General features: G+C 39.1%; 1 protein-coding gene across 1 annotated transcript in view; it reads left to right on the top strand.

Moving 5' to 3' along the window:
- Positions 1-25,920, top strand: part of CPNE4 (copine 4) — a 767,841-nt gene that overhangs the window by 635,832 nt on the left and 106,089 nt on the right. The gene's annotated exons all lie outside the window — the stretch shown is intronic.

The raw sequence follows: 25,920 nt of genomic DNA, 5'->3' as shown, positions 1-25,920 counted from the left end.
CAAGAGGAGGGTGATTCTGCTTCTGGGGGTTGGCTGGCTGTCGTCTGGAATGAGAGGAGGGGTGGGGCCATATGGCTGTCATCATCCCCAGGCCAGCTTGGACTAACATACACAGTGAACTTAGGGTTCTAAGAATGCAAGAACAGAACCCCATAAGACCTCTTTAGGGCCTAGGCTCAGAACTCACACAGGTCACTTCCTCCACAGTCTAGGTCAAAGCAAGTCACATGGTCATTATAGATTTAAAGGGTAAGGAGATAGACTACATCTCTTGGTGGAAGAAGCTCCAAAGTATTGTGGCCACTTTTTCAATCTATCACAAAGGCTTTCTGAGCACCTTGGGAATGTAAGTTGGAAGAAAATATGCATTCAGAGTCACCAAAGGAAGACAATAGGCTGAACGCCAGAAGCAGATTTCAGGAGATGTTTTTATAGGCCATGCTCTGGCCTTTCCTCTACCTTGAAAGTCTAGAAGTTCCTTGTTGTCAATGGCCCAGAGTTGATTCAACCAATTAAGGATAACTAAGCAAATTTACTGGAGACTGGTGCCTATAAACTAAAAGGCCAATTGATTAATGTTCAGTGAAAAACACAACCATCAAGCAGTCATATCAGCTTCACCAGGCATTTTCTTGTGGGCAAACCACAGAGAAGACAATCCTCAGAAGGTTGCTGTGATTGCCTGAAATCAGAACTGGGTAACTGAGATAGTTAATGGCTTTAGACTCTGAAAACCAGGAGTGCCCACCTCCACTGTCCATCAGGTAGACTAAACATTCATGCTGACTTTTCAGGACAACTAATCCCCTGGAAAGTGTTAGCTGGGTAGCTGGACACTGATGATGTTTGCCTTAGTAGCTTTACATTTTCCTCACTACTTTTGCTCCACAAACCTTCTGAGAGATACAATTTTTCGATTCATCGATGTGATCAGTCTGGTTAGAATCCCATCTGATTGGTTAATCCCAAGCTCTTTAAGGTGGCTTTATATGTCTTTGCTTAAACCCATTCTGTATAAGCTTTGCAGTTGAACTCTTAGCAGACATGTTCACTTCCATGTTCTTGAGGAGCAACTCAGAGTTTTACCTGGTATCTCTGTAAGAACTGAGATATTTCAAGCCTCAACCCCACTGGAAACCTTCAAGCCAAAATCAGGATTCCTGGCTATTTGGTCTTTCATGTGGAAGCTCCTATGCAGAATGGCCAAGAGCTGTGACTTCAGGCATAGGATGGCAATTATCACTTACACTTTGAGTAGCACCCTCCTATTCCCAGGGAGGTAAATGACCCTTTTTGGCCAGAAATAAAGTAATACCTCTTTTAGCCATATATCAACTTTTTATGAGGAGTCATTAAATGGATAAAAGGAGAGGGTCATCTGTAATTGAATAAATAAAAATGCAGAAAAAGAACACTTTGTGGCTTTGCGAGTGCTCTGATGCCTGTAGAGAAATAAGTGGGAGCTAAGGAAATAGGTGATTGATTGATACATGATAGAGGAAAGAGAGAAAGAAAGAATGTGAGAAGGAAGAATAGAGGAAAAGAAGGAAAAAAAGGAAGGAGAAAGGAAGGAAGGGATGGGGGAGAGAAGGATCAGGGTTTCTCCACACGTGCACTATTGACGTTTGGATTTTGCTGTGGGGAGCTATCCTGTGCCTGTAGGATCCTTAACAGCAATCCTAGCTACTAGATGCCAGTAGTATTCCACCCCCGTCACATACACACTCACACACCCTGCTGCCTGTGTCAGTCTGAAAATCAAAAGTGTATTCAGACATTGCCAAATGTTCTCTAGAGTGTAAAATCACTTCCAGTTAAGAACCACTGGTATAGTACATCAAACGTATACATTAGAGTCACCTGGGAGCCTTGGTAAACTCCTCAAGAACCTATGAAAATGTTTTAATTTCTTTCAAAATCAGAAGAAGAGAATGAGCATGTAAGATTAACTAAAATATTCTAATTTTTTTTCTTGCATCAGAAAGCAACAAACTTTTTAGGGTCCATGAAAATCTGTTGTGTTAAGAGGGGCCCATGAAGGCAAAAGTGCCTAGGGCCAATGAAAGTCACACTGTGTTCCTATCCCAAACATCTTATCATCTCATCAGAAAATACTTCAGTATGTATTGCTAACAGATAATAAATCTTTCCATTAATAAAACTATAAAACATTATTCTTAAGAATGCTAACTATACTTCCTTAATGCCACCAAATATTCTGCCATTGTTTATGTTTGCCAGTCTCTCATTTATTAAACAATTGTTTCTATTTGTTTTTAAGTGAAGATTTAAGCAAGGTCTAAGCACTGTATTTGACTGAGATGTCTCTGAAGCCTCCTTTAATCAGTTCGTTCTCGCTCCCCTTTTTTTTCCCCCTGTAATTTACTTAGTGAAGAAACCAGGCTGGTTTGTCCCATAGCATTTCTCACATTCTGTGTTTCCTATAAATGCATATTTGGAACTTGATCAGATTTCAGGGTCTGTTTTCTGGCAAGAATGCCAAAGTATTATTAAGAATTTATGGATTTTTGATATATTTCAGTGTTTCCATCTATTTCAGTTATTATAATTCCTTTGAAATCTTAAGTTGTCCTTATATTTGGCCAATAAAAGCTTCTCAAGTTGGCTGTTGAATTCTTTTGATATAAACTTAGTAATGCTTAATAACATCCTTGCTTTCTGGAATGAATTTTTGACCTAAATCAATTTTGAAATTTTACAATTCTTTTTCTCCATTACATACATATTTCTATGGATGCAGAGCCATATTTTAATGTCTCTCAAAATCATCTCTCTCCATAGTTAGACCAATAGCCCATGGAACAGTCAGGTTCATTTGTTTCACTTTGTTTTCAATTTTTAGATATTTTTTTCAAATTTAATTTTGCCTTATATTAAATGTTTACATGGTTCCAAAGGCAAAACTGCAAAACAGGACATATTCAGAAAAGATTAACTTCCATTCATGTCTCTTCTACCTTTTACCTTCATTTTGTAGCATATTTTGTATGTTACATTTTGTAGCATATTTTAATACCTGGTACAGCTAGCCATACCCACTTCTGTATTCCTTGCCTTCTTAAGGGTTTTCCTGGATATTTTACCTGTTTTTTTCATTGAGTTTTATAAACAACTTATCTAATACCAGAAAAAACCCAAAACTTGATAATATTTTATTGAGATTGCATTTAACTTGTGAATTAGGCAGAATTTTCTCTTTATAATATTGAGTCTTCCTATCCTGGAATATGGCATGTCTTTTCATTCATTCAAGTCTCCTTTTGTGTTTTGCAGGAGTGCTTAATATTTTTTCTCTTATTTTCTATGTACCTCTTAGAACCCCTGACTATTGTTTGCATAAATGAAGGTCATTGAATTTTTACTTAAACTAATATTTGTTCTTTTATTGTTTGTAGTAATTTTCCCATTAACTTTTTTTCTTTTTCTCTTTTCTTTCTTTCTTTCTGTGTGTGTGTTTTTTTTGTTTGTTTGTTTGTTTGTTTTGAGGTGGACTCTTGCTCTGTTGCCCAGGCTGGAGTGCAGTGACACAATCTAGGCTCACTACAACCTCTGCCTCCCAGGTCCAAGTGATTTCCCTGCCTTGGCCTCCTGAGTATCTATGATTATAGGCATGTGCCACCATACCCAGCTAATTTTTATATTTTTAGTAGAGATGGGGTTTCACCATATTGGCCAGGCTGGTCTCAAACACCTGACATCAAGTGATCTGCCCACCTCGGCCTCCCAAAGTGCTGGGATTATAGGTGCCCAGCCTGTTTTTTTCCAAATATATAATCATACTACTTGAAAATGGAGATAGTTTTTATCCTTACCCCTTTTTTTCTTCTAATACCCTCAATGTGATAGATGGCAGTGGAGGTAGAGGGCCTCCTTGTCTTATTCATGAACATAGTAGAAAATTCTATAGTGTTTCCCCATTAATTCTGGCAGAGATTAATTTTTCTATAGAGACAGAGTCTTGCTATGTTGCCCAGGCTGCTCTCAAACTCCTGGGCTCAAGCAATCCTCTCCCTCAGCCTCCTAAAGTGCTGGGATTACATGCGTGAGCCAATGCACCTGGCTGGGATTCATTTTTTAACGTAACTGTAAAGGTATCAGACACTCAGTGCTTTCTCAGCCATGTCTACTGAGCCTTAAATACCTATGATATTCAATACAAGTAAATACCTTAAATATTCAGATAATATTTTTACTAGTTATGGTAACCCAAGAGATAACACCACAACATGCTAAAATGTCTTCTGAACTGCATAAAGGCATTACACTACTACTTTCTATGGCATCCTAGACATGCCATATTCTAGGATAGACTCAATATATATTATTTCTACAGCATATTAGAGTTTATAAAGCCCTTATCAAAATCATAATTTCATTTACTTCTAACCGCATTGTGAGGTAGGTTCCATTATCTTCATTTTACAGATGACGAAACTGAGACTCAAAAACCCATGTTGTTAAACGTCAAATTCAATGTTGTTTTAATCAGATTGCACTGCCTCTATTTTATTGTATTATACTTATTAGAAAATAAGTCATCCTGATAAGCATATTTCTTGACCTTTTCAACCAGAATTATTTATTTACCATTATGCTAATATTTAACAGAAGATTTGTCTATATGTAACATTTCATAAGGTCTGAGACACTAAAGTCTCTCAATAAAACTATAACACAATGCTTACTTATCAATGTATGATTTATAAGAAAATAAATTACTGTCCCAGAAATATGTCCTTCTTGGATTCTAGGAAATATGGCATTAATCATTTTATTTGATTTGATCAACATATTGTTAATATGCAGAACATATTCTTTAGGAGGCAATGCTGATGTTCAGAATAGATTCTTCCAGAGGGTGTTCTTAGAGAAGAAAATGGTGAGAGGGTACTGTCAGCAAGTATTTATTCATAACCCAATTACGCCTAGCACTGTGAAAAACTGTCATGCCAGAACAATCTTGACAAACACCATATAAGCACCCTGAGACCATTTAATCACTTGTATTATGGGGCCATTTTCTATCTCTTTCTCTAATTTCCAAACCACACAAGTAACATGGATACTTTCCCCTATACAAAGTTCATCAGGCATCCTCAGAGTATGGTTGATAGGAGCTATTTGCCTTGAAGGGGAAAACTAAGGTGATAGCACCAGTTGTTCTGGATCAATTCACCCACATGCCTTATGTAGGAGAGAGGCCCGGGTTGTTAACGGAGCCCATGGTGCAGTAAGGGAAATGGCAGAAGAGGAGGAGAAGCAGGTCCCCAAAGTCAAAGTAGAAGTGAGTAAGACCAAGGAACCCACTAAGGGGTGAAAGGAGGCCCAAATACAAGTCTAAAGCAACCCCTGAATGACATTTCACCCACGATTCATCTCGCTTGTTCTTTGTGCCCTCTGTCTTAGGCTGCCATGCCTGGTTGATTTAAAACAGCCATGTTCTTGAGTTGCCTTCTGACACCCCTAAAGCTGGATTCCTGGCCAATCAGAAAAGGGCTCTGTTAAATCAGAATCCCACACTCAGTGGTCCTGGAGTCTTCATTTTAACAATTTTCATAAACAATGCTGGTACAGGCCATTTGCCAAGCACATATTGAGAAATACTGCCTTTTTTTTTTCCTTTAAGATTTTTACTTTATTTTTTTTTTAATTTAAGTTTTTTTACTTTAAGTTCTAGGATACACGTGCAAAATGTGAAGGTTTGTTACATAGGTATACATGGGCTATAGTGGTTTGCTGCATTTATCAGCCCATCATCTAGGTTTTCAGCCCCACATGCATTAGGTATTTGTCCTGATGCTCTCCCTCCCCTTGCCTCCCACCCCCCGACAGGCCCCAATGTATGACGTTCCCCCGCCGTGTCCATGTCGTCTCATCATCATGCCACTCCCACTTATGAGTGAGAACATGCAGTGTTTGGTTTTCTGTTCATGTGTTAGTTTACTGAGGATGATGGCTTCCAGCATCATCCATGTCCCTGCAAAGGACATGAACTCATTCTTCTTTATGGCTGCATAGTATTCCATGGTGTATATGTGCCACATTTTCTTTATCCAGTCTATCATTGATGGGCATTTGGGTTGGTTCCAAGTCTTTGCTATTATAAATAGTGCTGTGATAAACATACGTGTGCATGTGTCTTTATAGTAGAATGATTTATAATCCTTTGGGTATACACCCGTAATAGGATTGCTGGGTCAAATGGCATTTCTAGTTCTAGATCCTTGAGGAATCACCACACTGTCTTCCATAGTGGTTGAACTAATTTACACTCCCACCAACAGTGTAAAAGTGTTCCTATTTCTCCAAGCCTCGCCAGCATCTGTTGTTTCCCAACTTTTTAATAATCAGCATTCTAACTGGTGTGAGATGGTATCTCATTGTGATTTTGATTTGTATTTCTCTAATGACCAGTGATGATGAGCTTTTCTTCATATGTTTGTTGGCTGCATAAATGTCTTCTTTGGAGAAGTGTCTGTTCATATCCTTCACCCAGTTTTTGATGGGGTTGTTTGTTTTTTTCTTGTAAATTTGTTTAAGTTCCTTATACATTCCAGATATTAGACCTTTGTCAAATGGATAGATTGCAAAAAGAGAAATACTGTCTTTCTACTGATTCTCCAAACCTAGCTGACTCACTACAGGTACCACCCTTATGTAGTTCAGCACTGTTTCTGATGCCTTACTGTGAGGCTGAGCGTATGTGTGTATGTGTGTGTGTATGGGTACATTCTGTTCTTCCTCCTATAAGAAATCCTTAACACCTGTCTTTTGATTACATCCAACTATTCATATCTTTCTCATTTCATGTGTGACCAGGCCATCTTCAATGGAAATTGTATTTTCTCCACAAATTCACTGTCTTTGCTTTGGCCTCTCTGAGCCAGACTGACACACTACTGCCAAATGGATTTGAGTCCATTCACAGAGTTTGCCTCGGAACTTCCCCCTTTATTCCCAGCCTCATATGACTCTTAACCCCTGGGTCCCTACTTGCCTCTTATTTTGCCTCTGATCTTTTAGAATTAATTGCATGTTTGTTTTCTTTCTGTTTCAAGCTGATTTTTTTCTAGCAAACCTTCTAGCTCTTACTGCTTGGAAAGGAAAAGACAAGTCCCAACCCCCAGATCTGAATCCTTGGCATTGATCCCAGTTCGGCCCCATAATTCCCCCAAACCCATAGAAAGGGCTTTAATCATTAGATATGAATTACATCAACATTTCATGATTATTGGTGCAAAACACAGGCAGTTGGAATTGAGGAGTCCACTGCTATGTTCAGTACTGTTGGAAACACCTGCAACAAAGAACTTGTCATTTTAGGCAATTGAAAGCAATTTCACCTTCCTCTCTATGTGCCTTATATTTGTAACAGGAAAAAAAAATCCTTGGATGGCTCATGGTCCTCTTGAGTTTTCTTGAGATCTGGTCAGATTCAAGTGCTTTCTTTATGGCCTTCTGGACTCAAGAGCTGCTGGTTTTGTGCCTGTCAATAGTTCAGTCTGCCTAAATGTCTTGGAATTTACCTGATTGCAGACTCATGGAGGTGTCTCTATATTGGATCAGCCATAGCACAGGAATTCTTGAGTCCACTTAACTAAATGGCACCCCTGAGCATAGCAGGCTGCCTCTACTGAAATCGGAAATCAATACTGCAGTGTGCAAAAGCAGTAGCCAGCTCAAATAGAGTTAAATCATGCAGGAATCAAGGAGCCTTCTGAATTGAGAGAAAAACTACATATTATCTCAACTTTAATAATTCTTTCTTTTCATTAATATTATCTTCTTATATTACAGGTGAGGAAATTAAGAACCTGTGTTTTAGCAAATTGCTTATAATTACAGAGCTTAGTTTACACAGCTTTAGTTTAAACCTGGGTCTCTCCTGCTCTATAATTTCTGCTCTTCAGTATTTAAAAAACAGCTAATATTTACTGAGCACTTACTGGGTACCAGATACTGTCATGGGCACTTTGATTAAATTTTCTCATTGAACCATGTAATTATTCTAGGTTAAGCAATGCTGCAGTAACAAAGAGCCCCTGTGTAATAGAAGTTAATTTCTTGCTCACATAACAATCAAAGGTAAAACTTTCGTATCAATGTTTGCCTCTCCTTCATGAAATAATTCAATAACTTAGGTTGCTTCTATCTTGTGGCTCATCCATATCATAGGGACTTATTTTTGTTTGTATCCATCAGGCAAAAGGGGAAGACATATGGAGAGGCCTCTCTCTAAAAGTTTTAGCTGAAAACAACATCTAGCATTGCTGCCTATATTCCAATGAATAGAACTTAGTCACATAGCCACAGTAAATGGCAAGAGAAACCAGGAAATATGGCCTATAGGATGCCTAGAAATAGGAGGAAACAGATTTTTGGTGAATTGGCTGGCTCTTCCACAGGGAGACACTCTTATTATCCTCATTTTGCAAATGGGAAAACTGAGACTAACAAAGATTAAATAACTAGCCTAAATTCACAGAGCTAGTCAGTGGCATTGAAATGATCAAGTCTTTATGACTCTGGAACCTAAACTCCATACCAGAAACTAAAGTGCAATAAAACTTTCCATGATAATGGAAATATTTTGTATCTGTACTCTTCAAGAGAGTTGGCCAAAGCAATTCTTTCCCAACCTCTCCTCTCTTTCTCTTCAAGCAAGCCTCCTTCTTATTTTCAGTCCTCCCATTCTGGTATCCCATCCCCTTTTCTTCAGAAAACATCATCCTTCCCATCCACCAAGGAGAAAATTCTGCCCCTTCATATGTCAAGCCTCTGCTGCTAATGGGACCCCCTCCTCTGCCTAGTCTTTAGTGACTCCAAATTGGAAGAAATGGGGTCTTGTACAAATGGGGTCAACACTAGGTGCTTCAATGTCAAAATAACTTTAAATTAGTGAAAATTAGATCTGATTTCCTCACTATCTAAAAAGAGAGCCTACCTTGCCAAAGCAAGTGCTAGTTTGTTTGTTTGTTTGTTTGTTTGTTTCCAAGAAACCATTTAAACTGATCTTACATTAAAAAGAATCTTGAGAGTCAGTGTTTCAGTGGGGAAAAAAAAGTTCTGGACAAAGATGGTGGTAATCGTTGCAATACAATATGAATATACTTAATGCCACAGAGCTGTAAATTTAAAAATAAATGGCAAATTTTATGTGTCTTTTGCCACACCAAAAATTAAATTTAGAAAAAGCCTTCTTCATGTTAACATGACTTTGAACCTGCTCCTTGTGAAACAACTGCCTGACATTATTGTACTGCAGTGTATTTAATGCCTGCCTAAAGCTGGCATACCTTATCTATAATGGCTCTTGTTCTCTCAGCAATCTGGGATGAGGGTATGGCAGCTCCTAAGTGATTCTTTCTGACTCCCAAATTCCTCCCCTTTGGAAACCCTTGTGTGCAAAGGGTAAGGTCCTTCCTTGCCCAACCATTATGAGGGAAGAGGCCAAAAGAGATGGTACAACCTGGCCAAACTGTTTTATTGAAAAAATTGTCCATGGTCATGCTCTGTCTTTGATTTTTTAAAAAATGTTTTTGAAAAAGTCATCTTTGGAAAACACTTTGCAAGTCTCAACTAAAAGTATCAGATGAATGCTATTCAGTGCCCTGATGAGGTCTCTAGTTGAAAGTAAAGAGGTAGCCCTCTTATTATCTGGGTGGACATTTCCCTACTAGAGAGAATGTCCATCTAAATAAATTGCAATTGCTGCAACTGGAAGCAGTTTCCTCACATTATTTAATCCATCTGCATCCCCTTCTGCACTGAAAATGGATAGCTAACCAGCTACTGGGAAGATACTTGGGGAAAACTGGGATGTGGATAAAGTTGCTTAATGATGAAGGGAAGGATTATTCTGAGTAGAAATTCTGAGAATCCCCCAATGCACTTTTGTGTCATTATTCAAATTGACAGGACTCACTACTCTGTTTAAATAATGCGTGTTCTGGTAACACTGGTTATGCTGGTTGCTCTTAGTTGATTGTTTATTTAGTTTAAAATATTTTTAATATGAGTTACTCCATAGTTTATTCCACTACTTTGTTCACACAGAAACTGAAAAAGTTGCCTCAAGATCTCAATTTTTATTTTTGCACATTTGGAAATTTTGTTTTTAACCTAGCCTTGTCAACAGGAAGGTTTTCACAAACTGGATTGACATCCCAAGATGCCTTTTCATTGAGTCAGCTTCTGCAGGGCATCCAGCTTCTCTCCCACATTTTAAACATTAAACCAGAATGTTGTTTGAAAAAGATGAAAACGTCACAATCTACAGCCATCCTGGGCTTTTTTTCTGGAAAGCATTGTCAGTAGAATCATCAAATAAAACATGAAGAGACCTGTCTCTTAGGAAGAAGGTCAGCTTTCATAAAGAAAGAGTCCTTGAAGCAAAGAGAAATGACCCTTTCTTAGATGCATGGCAGAACAATCCCATAGGCCCTCCTTCTCAGTAGCTGGAGGAGGTATCAGCATCTCCTCAAAGATATGGTGCCTGTAAGACCCCACCTGTTTGCAGTGTTCATACTTCCCAAAAAGATTAAGGAAGGCCAGGAGGACTTTGTGTGGAGCACACAAAACAAATATCAAGAAAGAGCAAATTGACTGACCTGGTAAGAAATGAATTATTTTCTCTCTGAGAGTATGTGAATTGTTCCTTCTTGGGAACCTGAACTCATTGAAAATGAGCATAAATGCTTTTGGACAATTCCAGTAAAGAGAAGAAAGTTAGAATGATCATCAGTCCCACATCCACCCCATGCAATTTAGAGAGAAACCAGGTAGAGATGGAGAGATGCCTCCTCAAGTTGCCTACAGAGGCCACTCATGCTGCATGGCTCCAGTCAGGGTCCCTGTCTCACTGGGTCTAGTCTCCAACTTCTTTGCTGGTACAGGAACTCAGCTTCGTCCAATCACGCAGACTTAGTGGGACCTGGAAGAACTGACTCACGCAAAAGGCAGATGCATAAGTCAGGAGGCCAACATAGTAATTTACAAAAATAAATAAATAAATAAAATATAAATAAATAAATTTGGCAAGAACTATAATTATCAAGCTCCATACAGAGAACCTCTTTCCTGATACCTGAATACTTCTGAAGCAGAATTAGCAACCAAAATATGTTATTTGGTGAGCATAGAAAAATCAAGGCAAGGACACATCAGGAGTCTGGATAGTGTCACTCTGGTCAGCAGTTGTGACTGAAAGACACAAGAGTCTGGAACATCTGATTAAGTTAATAAGGTGCTTGATCTTAAACATATAGATAATTCGGCCGGGCACGGTAGCTCACGCCTATAATCCCAGCACTTTGGAAGGCCGAGGGGGGCAGATCACGAGGTCAGGAGATTAAGACAATCCTAGCCAACATGGTGAAACCCCGTCTCTACTAAACACACACACACACACACACACACAATTAGCTGGACGTGGTGGCACATGCCTGTAATCCCAGCTCCTCAGGAGGCTGAGGCAGGAGAATCTCTTGAACCAGTGAGTCGGAGGTTGCAGTGAGTCGAGATCACACCACTGCCCTCCAGCCTGGCAACAGAGTGAGACTTCCTCTCAAAAAAAAAAAAAAAAAAAAAACAGATAATTCTAGGCTTTCATGTATTCATTAAAGCTGATCTCTGACTCCCAATTCCTGAGGTGACCCATGTATATCTTGTCAATGTATAATTTTCAAAAAGTTAAAAGTATGACTCTCATTGAACTATCAAATGAATATGTATCAAAAATTTTATTCAACTCATTAATTGATGATTAACCAATAAGAAGATAAAACGTCTCCAAGAGCATTTTGGGTAATTTAGTTTACATAGTCTTTTTCTTTAAACAGGACTAAAATTTCTAGATACAAAATTAATGTCTTTAGGGGCAATAAACCATAAACTTCAGGGTCATCTTTACACCAGAAGGAAATCATTGCATCATATACAAGTTTAATATGTATAACTTTACAGAGTCTGAGCCCTCAATTATTAATAATAAATAGTAAATAGCAGAAACAAATAATGGTAAATTCTTATAGGAAAATATATCATCCTTGGATGGGGCTGTTAAATAATGATTAAGTATGGCATTGAAAGGGCTTACGGTCACACTCTTGGACTTGTTTTCAGGTTGTGGATAATTTTTCTTTACAGGCTCAAGTAGCTCCTGAGTTCACATTTCTAGAAGATCCTGATATATGCCTGAAATTCCCACCTGTCCCTCTTCATTGCCTCCCCATCTCTGAATAGCTGGCATGTTCTTAACATTCAGGTGTCAACTCAAAACTGAAGCCCTCAGAGATGCCTTCCCAGACTTCGTTGTTCATACATACATTCCTCCAGTTACTCTTCATCTAATCACCATCTCCTTCATGGCACTTACCACCATCTGTGATTACGTTGTTTATTTGTTTACATGTTTATAGTTTGGGTCCTCTACTGAAATATAAGTGCCAAGGTCCGTGGGAAAGGAAATGGCCTATGTAATTCACTTCTATATCCTCAGCCCCTAAAACAGTGCTTGGCATATAGTAGATTCTTAATAAATGTATGCTTAAAGAATGAATAGATGGATAGATGGATTGATAGATGGATGGATATATACACAAGCCCATAGTTACATTAGCTCAATACCATTGATGACATTGTACCAGATTTTTTGCTATTTGGTCTCACCTTTTAAAGACCCCTAGAAAAATACCCCTCTTATCTACTCATTCTTATCTCCACATATATCGATGCTAGTGATTAGGTAAATTAGGTTAATGTTTCCACCACATCAGTTATGACCTGGGACACTTCCTTTAATTTAAGACAAATCTACATTCATCATGGAGGCTTTCTTTCCTCATTGTCATGTCTCAGAGAACACCACATTGCTACTCATTTGTCACCATATTTTCTCCTAACATTTTTTTTCCTTAAACATATCTTTCCCTCCACCAGCCATAGGGAGTTAGAAGAAGGAAAGGAAGGAAGGGAAGAGTCTGGAGGATGAAGCAGCCAACAGAGAAAAGCACTCCTTCAGGAAAGAGGGGCTGGAATGCAAGTCACAAAAAGAAAAAAAAAAAAAGGAAACAGTATTGTGGCCACATCTGGTTCTCACAGCATAGCTTTTGGAGGGGAAAGAGGCCTAAAATCTTAGAAAAGGAATGGTAAAGAAAGTAGCCTTGTGGATTTTCTAAATATCAGGTCCTTTTTATTTCACTGGTGTATTTTATGGTTTAGTACTTTGCTTCTTTGAACAGTTCCTAGAATAGCAAGGATCAAGTCTAGTACTAACAATGATAAATCCTGGTTTACCTTTAAGCAAGGAGATTTTTAATAGAATAAAGTAGAAGAGGGATGTGGGGTGAGTGAGACAAACAGGATTCAATTAAGTCTTAAAATGGGTGAGAAAAGAAAGAGCATCCTTTGGATTCTGATCCTCAGAACTTTTTCTACAACCTACTTGTCTCCACCCCCCTGCCCCCCAACTTCAGTTTCATTTCCCATGGCAATTAACTTTACTCAAAATTATGTTGACCACACGGCATGCTTTATTGCACCGGTATTTAAAACATTTAATGACAGCTATCCCATGAAAGAGTAAAATCACTAAATGGACTTGTCAGGAAGCATTACCTCTAGCTCATCTGCCCTGCAGACCAGCTGGCCTTCTTCATAAGCTCTCTTACAATGCAATCACCCCTGCTACTCCCAATAATTAAACTGACTCTTGAAGGCATATGATGTAACGAACCACAACAGACCTTAAGACAAGGTCAGCATATGATCTAGAATAATATTGTCAAACTTTAGCAACATCAGAATCTCCAGGAAGGCTTGTTGAAACATACATCATTGGGTCCTAACCCCAGAGTCTCTGATTCAGTAGGTCTGGGGTGGGGCCCAAGACTTGCATTTCTAACAAGTTCTCAGATGATGCTGATGCTGCTGGTTCAGAGTTCATGCGTAAAGAATGATTCATACAGAAGAAATAGTCAAGAGACAGTTTCAACAATACATTTCCCTCAATTCACCCATCTCCACCTTAAAATTTCTCTATATCTGCATCCACTGTTTCTTTTTTATGAAAACAAGTTTATCTGCCCACTGCACTCCAATTCAATTACTCAAAGACTCTTTCTCAGAGTGTTTTAGGGCAAGAAGGAAGCTTTGGAGTCATCTCTCAATAGTTGCTTCTTAAATTAACACTATTGACATTTGGAGTTGGATAATTCTATGCAGTGGGGGACTGGACTGGGTATTGTAGGATGGTTAGTGAGCCTCTATCCACTAGTTGCAAGTGGCACTGCCCCCTTCAGTGGTAATAAAAAAATATGTCTCTAGAAACTGCCAAATCACCCTTGTTGAGAACCACTACTCTAGTCAATTGTATCTTTACTCTCTCCTTCTTTGTTGGGATTTAAGGGTGAAAATTCATCGCATGCCTTCCTGAGTTGGGGCCAGTTGAGAAACAAAAACAGAACTTAAAAACATGGCCATCAGAATATAATTTTACTGTTGCTAAAGCTGGCCCCAGTGCACAAGTAGGAATGCTTCTCCTGGGAGATGTTTGGATTGTGATTGACAATAGGTGAATGAATTCTGGCTTTAAACTAACACAGAAACAGAAAACCAAATACTGCATGTTCTCACTTATAAGTGGAAGCTAAATGATGAGAACACATGGACACAAAGAGGGGAACAACAGACACTGGGGCTTACCTGAGAGTAGAGGGTACAGCAGCAGAAAAAAATTAAAAAAAAAAAACTATTTGGTACTAGGCTTAGTATCTGGGTGACAAAATAATCTGTACAAAAATCCCCATGACACAAGTTTGCCTATATAACAACACACCCATACCCCTCAACCTAAAATAAAAGATTTTAAAAAAATAGTTTAGGAAGCCCATAGCTAATCTTAGGTAGGGAAAAAAATAAATGTGTAAATACCAGGTGGGACCGCAGTGGCAAAACTAAGGCAGTGGATCTCAACCTTGGATTCATATTAGAATCACCTGAGGAGCTTTAAAAACCACTGGTACCTAGACCCCACCTCAGACCAGTTAAATAGAATTTCTGAGTATAAAGACCAAAACATCAGAAATTTTAAAAAGCAGCCAAGGTGATTATAATGTGCAGTCAAAGTAAAGAACCACTGCTTAACTTAATAGACTGAGAACATCAAATCCCTTGTTAGATTTTCCTTTAGGGTATTAAGGAGACAGCCCCTAGTCTGATACAAGATCTCTCAGTGTTTCTTAAGACTTTTTCAGTCACAAAATTCTGCTGACATGTAAGTTGCATAAACATAATAGAAAGGCCATGAAATATTTATAGGCTTCAGAGTAGGCTGCCTACTTCAAGTGTCTAAGCCAGGAACTTGAACGCATGGGCAAAGACCTGGAAGTTTGTGATTAATAGGCTGAATGCTGCAGCATTTTAACGTGTTGGGGAGGAGACCTAGGGCAGGAAAAAAGATGACAAGGTTAGTGAGGTAAACAGAACATTTGGATCATGTTAAGGAGTTTTAATTTCTATCCTGAGAGCAATGGGAGGCACTGAGGGCCTCTATGCAGAAGAGTGATGTGGTCATATTTGGATTTCTGGGATTAGGACTCTGCCTATTTTGTAGAATTTGGATTGCATGAGGGCAAGACTGGAGGCAAGAGGTCTGGTTAGAAGTCATATCAGTGGCCAGGCACGGTGGCTCACGCCTATAATCCCAGCACTTTGGGAGGCCGAGGCAGGCAGATCACGAGGTCAGTAGATCGAGACCATCCTGGCTAACATGGTGAAACCCCATCTTTACTAAAAAAATACAAAAAAATTAGCCAGGCATGGTGGCAAGCACCTCTAGTCCCAGCTGCTCGGGAGGCTGAGGCAGGAGAACAGAGTGAACCGGGAGGCAGAGCTTGCAGTGAGCTGAGATCGCACCACTGCACTCCAGCCTGGGCGACAGAGTGAGACTCCGTCTCAAAAAGAAAAAAAGAAGTCATGTCAGTAATCCATGTGAGTTAATTGCTAAACAGGGATGACCAGAACTTGGTACCAGATCACCTTTGGATATAAAGAGAGGAAGAGGAAAGACTTAACCCTGATTCTTGTATTGGTCACGTGGATGAAAAATGGTACCATACCTTAAAATCAGACCACTGAAGGAGCAAAAGGTTTGGGATGAGAAAGATGAATTCAGTTTTGTACTTACTGAGTCGAAGGCATCTACAGACCATACAGTGGGCAGTTGGCCCAGGATTGTATCAAATTTAGCACTGGAAGTCCCACATCCCAGGAAACCACTTAGTCCTGGGTGAACCAGGACAGTTGGACAACATTTAGGCAGTTGCCTACGTAAGTTTGATTCTCAGAGGAGAGAACTCAGCTGGGACATAAATATGAGTTGTCAGTAAATATATGGCAAGTGTGTGTGTGTACACGCATGTAAGTGCTCATGTGTGTGTATGACTAGAAGAAAAAACACCAATCTAATAACGGTATATTCTTCTCAGTGGTTAAATCATAATGCTATTTATTTTTTTAAATTGGCTTTTAATTTTCTAACTTAATAATATATTGCAACAAGGAAAAATAAAATGCCAGTTTAAAATTCACACACACATTTTTAATATGCATGCCAATTTGTTATATTTGCTGAGAACTTTCTAGTTCCTGTTTGAAAATTCAAAATGGAAATAATTATTTTTAAAAGTCCTAGAGAGTTTTCCTGGTATGGGCAAGTGTATTCTACTTTTGTATAGTGACATTAGACAACATTAGGAAATAGACTACAGATCAATTTGGTTAGTACTTGGTGACAATCTCCTAAATTCCAGTGTCTACTTAGGCTTAAAGTAACCTGGCAATAGGAAAATCACTTGGTGATATGGACTAAACTAATAGAGAAGGCTGCTGTCCTTCTACATTTTTATTAGCTTTCTAAAATGAGTTTATCATATACTACCTTGCTCTGTTGTTCATTCTGCAATGACAACCTACACTACACAGTAATCAAGTATGTATTTGAGACTTAGCAGCCACACCTAATTTCTTTGGAAAGCGTATGGGCAATGATTTCATCAGCTGTTCATTAAAACAAGTAAGCTAAAAATGATGACAGCAATCCTCAATCTGAGTAACGAAGAGAACATGGGAGAAGCCTATGTAAGTTCTGGATCCTGTAGAACTGGGTACACCAGTGTTGGGATTTGAAGCCTAGGACTCCTTAGAATCATGTGATAGAGACCTCAAGGTATTCCAACCACTTTACCAACCCAGTGAAAAAAACTGAGAACCAGAGAGGAAAAATTACTTACCCGGGTCCACACAGCTCATTAGAAGCCAGACTAAAACTTGGATCTGGACTTACAGAAGGGAAAAGAGCATTAAGACAGTATTGTGTACCTACTGTGTGCCAGGCACTGTGCCAGGTACTACCCCACATTCCATCCCCTCTGTCCATACAACAAAATTGCAAGGTTAACAAAGAAGGAAACTGAAAATCAGAGAGTTGAGTAAGTTCCTGAATATTTGCAGACCTTTTGAGGGAAGAACCTGAAGCCCAGGTCTGTTTAACTCTAAAGTCCTTTCTCCTAAGGCTTCCTAAAGCCTTGTGTTTTTTCTGTCAGGCCACACTAACTTCCTCAAAACTACCATTCTGATGTGTAGGCTAAATGAGGAAACAGGTTCAATTGATCTCCTAAGGCAGGAGAAAAACAAAATAGTAGATGTGTTTATCTATCATCTTCAATGATGAAAGGAAAAAGGAAGAGGAGAAATACCAAGGACTTTCCTGAGATTTAATATCACCTAACATATTTCAGGTGAAGTGCCCTTAGGTGTGGACAGTTGGGAAAAAAGGTCTCAAGGGTTTTCCTAAGCTTTTAATAAAAGCTCAGAGAGTCCCATAGTGTTTAAAATATCTCAGGAGGACCCTGCATATATGTGGGAGAAATTATATATGGGAAGAAAGGGGAAGGCCCTTTGAATGATTCTTTCTTGCTTTTCTGAGTCTGAAGTCAGAAGTAATAAAAACTCTCTTTTGCCTTTCTGCCTACATTGTATAAACTGCGTCTATTTTCTAATGCTTTCCTCAACATTTTCTCTTCAGAGCCTCACCTAGGAAATAGCACAGGAATTAATATTCTCATTTTACAGATGAAGAAAGTGAGACATAGATTAAGTAACTGACAAAGGATATCATGGATAACTAGCAAAGGTGGGAAGAGAAAGTGGGAAAAAGAGATGAGGTTTGAAATGGTTTACCATTTTTTACTATGCATTTCTATCAATAAAAGCACCCTTCAATGTAGGCACATTTTACTAATTGCAAGCATTTACTATTATACTAATATGGTATGTATGTTTTAAATTTTATGCAATAATGGAATTTTTAAAGGCTATGGTTAAAAAATAATACAACTGAAAGTGCTTATAGTTTCTTCCTTCGCCTAAATTAGGATGGTCATACCCTAGGGAGGCCCCTATAACTCTCACCCTCTAGTAGTCATGTTTTTGTGTAATTCCCTCTCCTTGAGTGTGGGCAGGATCTGTAACTCTCTAAGCAACAGATATGGCAAAGGTGATGGGATATCTTTCTTGTGATTATTTTTTATATCATATATGGTTGTATGGAAGAGGTGAAGATGTAATTAATATCCCTAATCACTTGAATTATACCTAATTAAAGGGCAGTTATACTAGTGGGCCTTACCTAATCAGATATGCCCTTCAGGGTCTAGGCTTTCCCTGAAGTCAGAGACTCCAAGCAACAGAGACTGTCTCTCAGCATCTGTCTTCTAAGAAACAAGCCACCGCGAGTAGTACAGCCACAAATTCTGCCAATAACCTGAGGGAGCTTGAAATCAGATCCTTCCCTAGTCAAGCATTCAGATGAAAATGCAGCCTACCTGGCACCTAGATTTCAGCCTTGGGAGATACTAAGCACACAACGCAGCCACAGTGTAATTGAACTCCTGACACACAGGAATTGTGAGATAACAAATGGGCCTTCTTTTAGGCCACTATTGTGTGGTAAATTATTACACAGCAATATAAAACTAACAGACCAATAGATGGTCTTTTGTACCCCTTAGGTTTTGCATACCTTATGCACTCTTTTAGCCCTTTGCCCACAAGATCTCGTTTCATCTTCCTCCAAACCCTATAAGAATTGATATTTCTGTAACCACTTTGGGAGTGAAGTGACAGACTCAGCAGGCTTAAGTGACTTGCCCCAGCTCTCACAGTTAGAAGTGAAAGGCAAGAGACTTGAACATCAGCCTGGAGATTAGAAAGAATAAAGCCAGTTCTTCTAGCTTCCTTTTGTTGTTATTGTTGTGATTGTTGCATCCAACTGGCCCTATAGTGTGCCACAACATAAAACTAATTCCACATGGCCACCCTCCCCTGCTGGTGCCTCTCATAATAGGAACGAGCTTTTTCTCCTGGGTTTCTGCTAATTTACTGTCCTGAATTCTTCTACTTCAGCACTGATGCATTGTAGGACCTGTAGCTCTTCAGTGACAACAGTGGGTTCTGTGTTTCATTGTTACTTACACATGAGAAGAATCTGTGTGAGAACCATCTATCAGGGCTGTAAAGGTACTTGACTATAAAGTTCAAACAGTTGACTGCTTCAATGTTAATGGAGCTTGTCATTCTGAGAAGCAATTTGATATGACTTTCCTTTCATTCGACTGTGGAACAAAGTACCAAAAGCTGCTGCTTTTCAGAAATAAATTTTTCACCTGGGCACAGCTATTCGAGTACCTGTTGTTCATGTGTTTCCGGGTCTCAGGTCTTGCAAACTCATTACTAACCAAACCCAGCAACATAGAGTTAAGGAGAAAAATGCTTGGTTTCCATGCTTGCCTTGCTGGAGGCCATTTTCCTCTAATAAGAAAGACTTTTGCTGAACTGGAATGACAGGAAGACAGGCAGCACTTTTCTTCCACCTACTTACAGGAATTGGGCTTCTGTGGGCATGGTCCAGAGCTTAGTAGCACCCTCCCTGGGCCTCATTTTCTTTAGTAATCAAATGGAGATAATAGTACCTGCCCTTATTTCATAGGGTTGGTTCATTCACTTATTCACTCATTCATTCTACAAATCTTAGATTGTCTACTGTATTCCAAGATAGCCACATGAAAAATTTTATAATCAAGAAGCAGAGCTGGAATTTTCAGAACCATGTCAATTTCAAATATTTAAACTATTTATTCTTTAACAATTATAAGTAATTGCTGAATATCTTTTAAGTACCATCTGTTTTAATTACATTAAATATGTAGTCATTCTTTTAGTCATATATAAATCTTGTTTCAAGACCTACTCTTTGTGAAGCACCATGCTAGGTTCTCAGGATATGGAGATGAATATCTCTATCATCAGGACATTCAAAGTGTAATGGGGAAGGCTGATGTCCATGAATAAGCAGATAAGTTTTTATTATTTATTTATGTATTTAATTTTGAGACAGGGTCTTGCTCTATTGCCCAGGCTGAAGTGCCATGGCACAACCACAGCTCACTGCAGCCTTGGCTTCCTGGGCTCAAGCAGTCCTCCCACCTTCAGCCTCCCAAGTAGCTGGGACTACAGATGCATGCCATCACACCTGGCTAATTTTTGTGTTTTTTGTAGAGTTAGGATTTCACTATGTTTCTCAGGCTGGCCTTGAACTCTGGACTCAAGCAGTCTTTCCTCCTCTGCCTCTGAAAATGCTGTGATTCCAGGCATAAACCACTATGCCCAGCCACACAGACTTATTTTAAATTTTAAGTGAAGAAATGATAGGGAATGAAAAATCCTTAGAGCACCTATCCTGGGATGGGGGAGAAAAATGATATTGTCAGAGCTGCATTTCTGATAGTTAATCTGGTTCCATAGACTTGAAGAAGAGAAGAAAAACAGAGTGCTACTGTGGTTCAGACAAGAGATGAAGAGGCCTGAAATGCAGTCACATTGAGGATAAAAGAGCAAAGGAGTCATTTGGAGACTTATTTAAGCAATAAATTTGGTAGGAAATGTTATTGCCCAGAGACCAGGTGGGAAAGGGTAAAAGGGAAAGTAAGGAATCAAAATTCCTCTCCAGTTTCTATTTTGAGTAATTGTTTCCCATCAGCCATGCAGGGTAGGTTTGTTATCGCCATTTTACTCAGAGAGCCTCAAGATCAAGTAACTAGAAAGATCAGGACCAAGATTCAAACCTAGGCCAACTAACTCCAAAGTCCATGCTTTTTGCTAAAAATCAAATCTCCTCTAGGATCTTCATATGAATCTGACAATGTGCCCCTATTCTTAGATCCAAAAATCTGTTCCCTGGACAATTAGATGGGGCAAAGGTAAAGAAAGGACATGGCAAGATTAGAGACGGTGGAGGGCAGGCAAAAGGTGGAATCTGATAACCAGGCTTCTCTTCCTTCCACTTCCTGCATTCCTTTGCCAATGCTCTTCTCCACTAGCTGGTACACGGTTCTTGGGGTTTACCTGGTAACTTGGTCCTGTCTGTAGAAATCAACAAAGACAGTTTCTACAGTAACCCTTGACTGGGATGGCTCACAGCGTCTCCAGGTATTGAGATATATCTGATGTATTCTAAAAGGAAGGGCTTCAAAGATGACAATCAGGAAGCTCCAGTTCACTGCTTGCTTACTAGCATTTCTCAGGCTCTGTCTTTCACTTCAGCTCTGATTTGCAATATAGAACCTTCTGCCTGGCCAAAGCAGTATCTTGACAGTGGATAGGAGCTATTTTACCCCTCAGAGTTATCTCTGAATCTGCACAGTAACTATAAGACAGCTGCGGGCACAGTAGAATGCCCCTCTTCCCCTATCTCTGCTCTGCTCCCCAAGACTAGAGGCTGGTGGTTCAGATGACAGAATGGTACCATCTGTGAGTAAATGCTCTGCATGATCCACAATGATTTCCAAGGTAACAAAGATATTCCCTAGCAGCAACAGAGCCCAGAGATGGTACCTACCTGTATTCACTGGATTCCTAGAACTTTTCAGAGCTTTTCCTCAACCTGACATGCTTATGTATCTCTTTTTCGTCAACCAGCTCATTTGATTCCTAGCATTGTTTTTTATTTTTAATTTTTTGCGGCTATATAGTAGGTGTAAATATTTATGGGGTTCATGAGATATTTTGTTGCAGGCATGCAATGTAATATAAGCACATCTTGAAGAATGGGGTATCCATCCCCTCAAGCATTTACCCTTTGAGTTACAAACAATCCAATTACACTCTTTATTTTAGAATGTCCGCTGTGACTGTCCTCAGCAGGACTCTCTCTTTCTGAATTTAGCCCTGCAACATGTGTTGGACCTTAGAAACATGGGGGAGGTTTTTTGAGGAGGTTTCCAGAGGACAGAATTCAACCTTGTGTTTTTCTGCTATATATAGTGAGCTTTTCCTCACTGTGGTGAGAAAACTATACAGTTTTCTGCTATATGTATGTGAGTATTTTCCCTATATGTAGGGGAAAGGATTTCCTTTGTTTCACAGAGTAGGTCGTTTTAATGAAAGTTATGAAAACAGAAAATTATATTTTTATATTGATTCATTTTACAGAAGAGGAAGAAAAAAGTATGTGGCTGTGGAAGGGGGAAAATAATCCTTTGGCCTAACTCTTAATTCTTGGTACATTGTATGTTTTAAAAGAAATGTAACTAGAACTCTTCAGTATCCTTGACTGGTACGAAATGACAGATTTTCTATTATCTTCCTTCTGTTTGTGTATAGTTTGTCACTTTTTTTCAGCAGTTTGTGTCCTTAATGAATCACAGAGTAAGATTCTAAGCACTTTCTGAACAAAGTAACCCCCGCATTAGAAATTGGATACTATGCAACAGTTGAAAAGCAAGGCCTTTCATGTATAGGTTCTTGAGCCTCCTGAGCCTTTCTCCAGGGTCAAGGTGAGAGCTCTACTCACAATTCTGAAACTCCTCTTTGTGACTTTAGACAAATAACCTTCCTGTGCTTAAACTGCATTACCTACAAAGATGGTAATGCCTGCCCCCAGCCACTTCTCAGTGACCTTTTTTGAGGAAGTGAGAAAGTCTAAAAAGGACTTTGGATCCCTTTAAGGGACCTGTTATTTTAGAAATGCATTATTGGGAGTCGGGGCCACATAATCAGGGCAGTCAGATATTTGCCACAAAGGCTCTTGAGACTTCAAAGAATAAAAAAATCAATGAATTGCTTACTTTATCAAAACTGTGTATTTGAAACTTTGGATCTTTTAAAATTTATATGATTCTAGTTAAGATACTTTACTTCTCTGGACCTCCATCATTAATAAAATGGTCATAAAATAGTACCTGTCCCATAGAGTTGTAAGAATTAAAGGAGGAAATGAAAACAACACACTTGGCATATAATAAATAGTCAAAATGCATGGCCTAAGTGACCTGTATTAGATGTTATGATAGATAATTAACATGTTTTGTTGGTTAGACGTCAAATGAAATGAAACATACTTGTGTTCTCTGAGGCACCAGCCCCTCCTACAGAGAGTCAGTGTTTCCAAGAAAAAAAAAATGGCCAAACATAAAAGATGTGGAGATGGTATCTGTAACTAGTTATAATGAGGTCTTCAAAAATACATAACTAACTCCAGCTCTTTGTTCTAAAGGAAGAGTACCATTTCAAGGTAGGTACAATGTTAGCCTGGACATCACAGATAGATAGTGGCAATAACAGAAATGTAATTCAAGACATCCTGTATCCTTTCAATTTGCAGAACCATTTCAGTCTTCCAAGTTTTTCCCGTTTTTCACTTCTAGGCAGCAATGGTTTGGAACCTCCAGCATCTCTGTTGCCAGGAAATTCCTAGTTCCAGTTCATCAGAAGCTTTTTGCTTGTGTGACATTACTCTTGGTCTCCTCTTCCTTATGTGAAAATTTTATTGACCTGCAATTAAATTATCTACAGCTGGAATAATTGCTTGCTGTTTCTTTGCTTCTGACCACTACTGGAAAGCCATTTGGACTTCAGGTTGTGCCCAGCTTTCCTTCACCTTCCTTGATTATGCTCCTCTTATGTACCTGCTAATTTTATCTAGAGTCCAGAGCATTCTTAGACCTTTTCCATTCCTGTAAGTCCCAGAGGATGACACTGACTTGCTTGAGGTCACAGAATCAATCAGTCACTTGAGATAAGAGGCAAGATCTTCTCATTCCTAATTCTGTGATATTTTCACTTCTTGTATGTATGGCCCCTTCTTGTATAAGCATAAATGTGATTCACATCTAAAATCTGGACATAGAAAATGGACTAAGCTGAAAAGAACTGTTAGCAAAAACATAAAGTAGTATTTTTCAAAATGTAATCCCCCTAACCAGCAGTGTCAGCATCACACGGGAACTTGTTAGAAATGTAAATTCTGAGCCAGGCATGGTGGCTCACACCTGTAATCCCAGCACTTTGGGAGGCCAAGGCAGGCAGATCACGAGGTCAGGTGATCAAGACCATCCTGGCTAATGTGGTGAAACCCTGTCTCCACTAAAAATACAAAAAACCTCTCTCCTTTATAAATAACCCTGTCTAGGGTATTTCTTCATAGCATCATGGAATGGACTAATACAGTAAATTGGTACTACAGAGAGTGGGGTTCTGCTATAAAGATACCCCAAAATGTGGGAGCAGCTTTGGAACTGGGTAAAACGGGCAGAGATTGGAACAGTTTGGAGGGCTCAGAAGAAGACAGGAAGATGTGGGAAAGTTTGAAACTTCCTAGAGACTTGTTGAATGGCTTTGACCAAAATGCTGATAGGGATACGGACAGTGAATTCCAGGCTGAGGTGGTCTCCGACGGAGATGAGGAACTTGTTGGGAACTGGAGTAAAGGTGATTTCTGCTATGCTTTAGCAAAGAGTTTGGTGGCATTTTGCCCTTGCCCTAGAGATCTGTGGAACTTCAAACTTGAGAGAGATAATTTAGGGTATCTGGTGGAAGGTATCTGGATGTGAGTCATGGAGTCAAAGGAGATCATTTTGGAACTTTAAGGTTAAATTTCTCTATAGTCTTACACCATGTTTTGCACGTGTATATTACCTTCCCGGTCTCTGGAGATATTTGAATATTCTGAACACTATTTAGTCTTTTTAAATTTTTTTATTTTTTATTTCAATAAATTTTGGGGGAACAGCTGGCATTTGGTTACATGAATAAATTCTTTAGTGGTGATTTCTGAGATTTTGGTGCAACCATCACTCGAGCAGTATACACTGTATCCAATGTGTAGTCCTTTATTCGTTGCCACCCCTCACCCTTTCCCCCAAGTCCCCAAAGTCCAGTGTATTATTCTTATGCCTTAGCGCCCTCATAGCTTAGCTCCCACGTATGAATGAGAACATAGGATGTTTGGTTTTCCATTCCTGAGTTACTTCACTTTGAATGATAGCCTCCAATTCCATCCAGGTTGCTACGAACGCCAATATTTTGTTCCTTGTTATGGCTAAGTAGTATTCCATGGTATATATAAATACCACAATTTATCCACTGGTTGATTGATGGGTATTGGGGCTGGTTCCATATTTTTGCAATTGTGAATTGTGCTGCTATAAACGTGCATGTACAGGTATCTTTTTTGTATAATGACTTCTTTTCCTCTAGGTAAATACCTAGTAGTAGAATTGCTACATCAAAAGGATACTTTTAGTTCTTTAAGGAATCTCCACACCGTTTTCCAGAGTGATTGTACTAGTTTACATTCCCACCAACAGTGTAAAAGTGTTCCCTTTTCATTGCATCCACGCCAAAATCAATCAATTTTTATTTTTTTTATCATGGCCATTTTTGCAGACCTGTGGCGGTATTGCATTGCATTGTTTTGATTTGCATTTCCCTGATACTTAGTGATGTTGAGCATTTTTCCATATGCTTGTGACCCATTTGTATATCTTCTTTTGAGAATTGTCT

The sequence above is a fragment of the Pongo abelii genome, chromosome 2, assembly GCF_028885655.2.
Source record: "Pongo abelii isolate AG06213 chromosome 2, NHGRI_mPonAbe1-v2.0_pri, whole genome shotgun sequence".
NCBI lineage: Eukaryota > Metazoa > Chordata > Mammalia > Primates > Hominidae > Pongo > Pongo abelii.
The sequence above is the reverse complement of the archived record's forward strand: the minus strand, read 5'-3'. Positions and strand labels throughout refer to the sequence as shown.